The sequence below is a fragment of the Amblyraja radiata genome, chromosome 1, assembly GCF_010909765.2.
Source record: "Amblyraja radiata isolate CabotCenter1 chromosome 1, sAmbRad1.1.pri, whole genome shotgun sequence".
Taxonomy (NCBI): Eukaryota; Metazoa; Chordata; class Chondrichthyes; order Rajiformes; family Rajidae; genus Amblyraja; species Amblyraja radiata.
Window position 1 is genome coordinate 1152317 of NC_045956.1, and position 6262 is coordinate 1158578.

Consider the following 6262-nt stretch of genomic DNA (forward strand, 5'->3'; position numbering starts at 1 on the left):
CTCAACAGGTCAGGCAGCATCAGTGGAAGGAAATGGATTGTCAATATTTTAGGTTAAGGTTAAGACCCTTCATCTCATCAGAGTAAAGATGTTGAGATTAAAAAATTATGGGGGTTTTTTTAAAAACCTTTTGAGATCTGAAATGCAAAAAATGCTACCGCATAAGAAGTGAAAAATGCCCTTAAGGTTTTTATACAAATATTGTTGGACAAAATAGTATAATTGATACCTGCAAATAAATTTAATACCACCGGCGTGCGATTACACCTTCAAATAATTTTCCTCAAGACAAAAAATAATTCCCAAATTTGCAATATTTCAATGACCAGAAGGGACATATAATGAGGAATCTACTAGTGGTCACAGAAAAATGTAAAATAATGATCAGTTTACATTTAGGAACTATTCAAAAATATATTACAAGCATATTCCACCTTAAGGTTATGTACTCCTTGCTTGTGCAGACAATAAAAAATCCTGCAGATCTTAACAATTCCTTTTACAGGTCCAACACAGATTTTCCAGAAACTGGTGGTCCGGCACCTCCTTTAATCTGGACAAAACTAGGAGAGCGCACTTGAAATCACCTCTGGGAGTTTCCCCAAAAATGTGGCACCAAGGCTGGGTGAGGCGGACAGTGTTGACCTTATCAGGACTTCCACGCCGATCGACGGGTCAAATTTGTACGGTGGCAGCTCTATCTTGTACATTTCAATCCAACTTCCCCAATGGTTCCATCAGCCCATCATCCATCTATTATTGGGTTCCACTTCTTTTGTTACCAGATTCCAACATCTGAAGCCTCTTGCGTTTCCACGTCACCTTTCAGCCTTTGTTCTTAGCTCCTCCTCTCCCCCATCTGGCCGTTATTCCCTTAATTACCTGGTTCCACCCATCATCTGCCCACCCCTCCTTCTCACCTCTTTATACTGGCCTCTCAATGTTGATGTTGAATCTCAATTTAATATAATAATCCCTTTGCTTCCACACATGCTGCTTAACCTGCTGAGTTATGACAATAGTTTATTTTTTATTTGAAATCTCTCTTACAAAAGTTTCACAATTAATTCAGTTCATGTATCCAGGTTCCCTTAAAGCTGAATTAGTTACGTTTTAGAGTACAACTTATCACTGGTCAGTTCTGGTCACCCCATTACAGGAAGGACGTGCAGGTTTTAGAAAGAGTGCAGAGGTTTACCAGAATTATGCCTGGATTAGGGAATACAAACTACAGGGAGAGCTTGGACAGACTTAAATTATTTTCTCTGGAATGCCGGAGGTTGAGGGAAGACCCGATAGAAGTATATAAAATTATGAGAGGCAAAGATAGGATATACAATAAGAACCATTTTCCTAGGATGGAAAATATTTCAAATACTAGAGATCATAGCTTCAAGAGAGTGGCAAAGTTTACAGGGGATGTGTGGGGCAAGATTAAAAAATAAATAAACACAGAGGGTGTTGAGTGCCTGGAATGTACGGACATGGTGGTGGGGGAAACTGGATACAATAGTGGCATTTAAGAGATTTTTGGGTGGGCACATGGATATGCAGGGAATGGAGGGCTACGGATTACGTGCAGACAGATAAGAGTTGGTCTCGGTATAGACGTTGTGGGTTGAACAGCTTGTTCTCGTGTTGCATTGTTCTATGTTCCATGTTAAACATGTTCATTGGAAGAAAATGTACTTGTGGTACCATTTCACAGGTGTTTAGATAGTCTATGAAAATATTTGAATTGTAGCCTTATTTTCTTTGATAAAATATGAATTTATTGCATTAAGATTTAAACTCAACACAACTATTCATGGTCGCACCTCATATTCCACTTAGGTCGCGTATAACCTAATGGTATAAACATTGAATTCTCCAATTTTAGGTAACAAACAATTCCCCTTTCTTATATTTTGTTTCTTTCTTTTTTGCCCCCCTCTTCTTTGTGCTCCACTTGGACTGGCAGCCATTTCTCCCCCACCACCTAGATTCCTTCCTCTGGCTTCATTGTGCACCTCTTCTATCCTTCTCACACTTTGCCTTTTCATCTTTGGCATTTGTCCAGCTATCAGCCTAACCCCCTCCCCCCCCATCTGTATTCATCATTCACTCATCGCCTGGCTCTGTCCTGCCCCACCTCTTCCAGCTTTCTTCCCCTCCTCCTACCACAGTCATTGTGAAGAAGGGTCTTAACCTGAAACCACCTATCCATGTTCTCCAGAAATGCTGCCTGACCCACTGAGTTGTTCCAGCACTTTGTGACCTTTTTCCCCCCTACAACGGTTCATACTTTTTGAAAGTTTTAAGAAATTTATACTGGACTCTGCCAAAGTAAATACACCATTTTAAATAAGACTGTCACTGTGGCAGAACTGTAGCTAAGTGTACTAAATGCTAAATGACTAAATAATAGCAGATTCAAAGTTATTACATAAAGGCATGTATAGGGAGAACATCCTTCAGAAAAAAATAAAAAATCCAAGACAGACGTGAAGCTCACTGTTTGACCTGTTTTTACAAAATGTTAAATGGTCAGCTCGACATAGATTACAAGACCTACACCAGACCCAAACCAATTAGGAGCAGATGAGGGCATTCGGTCCAATTTGTGATTCCAGCTACCAAGACAGATGTGTACAGCAATTCATTCTTCCCCCGCACAATTAAAGCATGGAATAATCTCCACCCTACTATAGTTACCCAACCAGATGCAACTAAATTTAAGGTAGCTCTTTCTTCCCAATAACCCTTTCTGGCTTAAGTCCTCCCTCCACCACCTCCAGTTTAAATTCAATTTGGTATATTTTGGAGGACCAAGAAACCAAGAACCAAGAATTGCATATCCTGTTCCAATTGTCATTGCCTTAAAACTATGTTTACATGGAAATGTCATTTTAGCGAATTCCCAACTTTGTAGAACATGACCAGTGTTTAAATGTATGAGAAATTAGTCCATCGGTCTATAACTGACATTAAGCTAATTGTATAATTAAATTAAGAATTCTAAATATATTTTTTGCAATTACAAAACCATAATGTAGCTGGATATATAAATAACCTACTACATTCCTTGCACAGTAAATTTTAAGCTACAAACTTAACAGCCCCAATACATTAAAACATCTAAGCCACTTAAATATATTTTGTCTTTCACTTCCTTCATATTCATATATTACTATGGCTCATATTATAGTAGAGTGGTGTTGCATCAAAGATGACTCAATTATTTGGACTAGAAGTTACTACAGAGGCTCATTGGGTCACATATAAATTTAAAATGTAACCACTGTTTTTGATGTACTAATTCAATATTTATCAACAAGATAAACAACAAATCAGCAACATCAAACTGGCCATTGCAAAGAATAGAATGTTGGCCTTCATAACAAGAGGATTTCAGTATAGGAGTAAAGAGGTTCTTCTGCAGTTGTATAGGGCTCTGGTGAGACCACATCTAGAGTATTGTGTACAGTTTTGGTCTCCTAATTTGAGGAAGGACATTCTTGTGATTGAGGCAGTGCAGCGTAGGTTCACGAGATTGATCCCTGGGATGGCGGGACTGTCATATGAGGAAAGATTGAAAAGACTTGGCTTGTATTCACTGGAGTTTAGAAGGATGAGTGGATATCTTATAGAAACATATAAAATTATAAAAGGACTGGACAAGCTAGATGCAGGAAAAATGTTCCCAATGTTGGGCGAGTCCAGAACCAGGGGCCACAGTCTTAGAATAAAGGGGAGGTCATTTAAGACTGAGGTGAGAAAAAACTTTTTCACCAAGAGAGTTGTGAATTTATGGAATTCCCTGCCACAGAGGGCAGTGGAGACCAAGTCACTGGATGAATTTAAGAGAGAGTTAGATAGAGCTCTAGGGGCTAGTGGAGTCAAGGGATATGGGGAGAAGACAGGCACGGGTTATTGATAGGGGACGATCAGCCATGATCACAATGAATGGCGGTGCTGGCTCGAAGGGCCGAATGGCCTCCTCCTCCGCCTATTTTCTATGTTTCTATGAATAGGCAATGCACATAATTAATACCAAGTTGCCAGAATATCCAGAAGCATACATTCAGCACAAAAATATTTCAATCTGCAATATGGATAACCTGTTGTAAAATCTAAACTGTGTGAATAAACAATAAACAAGCGCTTCTTGATTTTGTGTTTCCCCATTGGGTTAAATTTAGTTCCCAACTTAGAGTCAGTGAAGCATCCTAGGGGAAGATTGAGGTTTATGTTGAAGCAAGAGATAACATTTATTTGAAGAGGAAATGATATGTTACGTTACAATTTATTGCAAAATAACTCAAATATACAGTAGAAATGTGTTAGCTGCTTCACATAAACAAATAAAACCATAGAGATTATTCAATTTACTGGCCATTTTCCGGTTTACATATACTTCAGTGATGAAAACAGACGTGGCATAGAGCAACTCCATCGATTTACAATGGAACTGTCATTTTAGCAGCTGATCTAAAGCTGTCTGTCTCCATTTGCACGGATCACGGAGACATGGCTCCAGGGTGACCAAGGCTGGGAGCTGAACATCCAGGGATATTCAATATTCAGGAGGGATAGACAGAAAGGGAAAGGAGGTGGGGTAGCGTTGCTGGTTAGAGAGCAGATTAACGCAATAGAAAGGAAGGACATTAGCCTTGAGGATGTGGAATCGATATGGGTAGAGCTGCGAAAGACTAAGGGGCAGAAAACCCTAGTGGGAGTTGTGTACAGGCCACCTAACAGTAGTAGTGGAGTTGGGGATGGCATCAAACAGGAAATTAGAAATGCGTGCAACAAAGGTAAAACAGTTATAATGAGTGACTTCAATCTACATATAGATTGGGTGAATCAAATTGGCAAGGGTGCTGAGGAAGAGGATTTCTTGGAATGTATGCGGGATAGTTTTCTAAACCAACATGTAGAGGAACCAAGGAGAGAGCAGGCTATTCTAGACTGGGTATTGAGTAATGAGGAAGGGTTAGTTAGCAGTCTTGTTGTGCGTGGCCCCTTGGCCAAGAGTGACCATAATATGGTTGAGTTCTTCATTAGGATGGAGAGTGACATCGTTAATTCAGAAACAAGGGTCCTGAACTTAAAGAAAGGTAACTTTGACGGTATGAGACGTGAATTGGCCAAGATAGACTGGCGATTGATTCTTAATGGGTTGACGGTGGATATGCAATGGAAGGCATTTAAAGGCTGCATGGATGAACTACAACAATTGTTCATCCCAGTTTGGCAAAAAAATAAGTCAGGGAAGGTAGCGCATGCGTGGATAACAAGGGAAATCAGGGATAGTATCAAAACAAAAGATGAAGCGTACAAATTAGCCAGAAAAAGCAACCTACCAGAGGACGGGGAGAAATTCAGAGACCAGCAGAGGAGGACAAAGGGCTTAATTAGGAAAGGGAAAATAGATTATGAAAGAAAACTGGCAGGGAACATAAAAACTGACTGCAAAAGCTTTTATAGATATGTGAAGAGAAAAAGATTAGTTAAAACAAATGTAGGTCCCTTACAGTCAGAAACGTGTGAATTGATCATGGGGAACAAGGACATGGCAGACCAATTAAATAACTACTTTGGTTCTGTCTTCACTAAGGAAGACATAAATAATCTGCCGGAAATAGCAGGGGACCGGGGGTCAAATGAGATGGAGGAACTGAGTGAAATCCAGGTTATCCGGGAAGTGGTGTTAGGTAAATTGAATGGATTAAAGGCCGATAAATCCCCAGGGCCAGATAGGCTGCATCCCAGAGTACTTAAGGAAGTAGCCCCAGAAATAGTGGATGCATTAGTGATAATTTTTCAAAACGCTTTAGATTCTGGAGTAGTTCCTGAGGATTGGAGGGTAGCTAATGTAACACCACTTTTTCAAAAGGGAGGGAGAGAGAAAACGGGGAATTACAGACCAGTTAGTCTAATGTCGGTAGTGGGGAAACTGCTAGAATCAGTTATTAAAGATGGGATGGCAGCACATTTGGAAAGTGGTGAAATCATTGGACAAAGTCAGCATGGATTTATGAAGGGTAAATCATGTATGACAAATCTTATAGAATTTTTCGAGGATGTAACTAGTAGAGTGGATAAGGGAGAACCAGTGGATGTGTTATATCTGGACTTTCAGAAGGCTTTCGACAAGGTCCCACATAAGAGATTAGTATACAAACTTAAAGCACATGGTATTGGGGGTTCAGTATTGATGTGGATAGAGAACTGGTTGGCAGACAGGAAGCAAAGAGGAGGAGTAAACGGGTCCTTCTCA

At 39.9% G+C, this 6262-nt stretch overlaps 1 protein-coding gene across 1 annotated transcript in view; it reads right to left on the reverse strand.

Annotated features, from left to right (window-relative positions):
* Nucleotides 1-6262, reverse strand: part of tbc1d9 (TBC1 domain family member 9) — a 60668-nt gene that overhangs the window by 47108 nt on the left and 7298 nt on the right. The gene's annotated exons all lie outside the window — the stretch shown is intronic.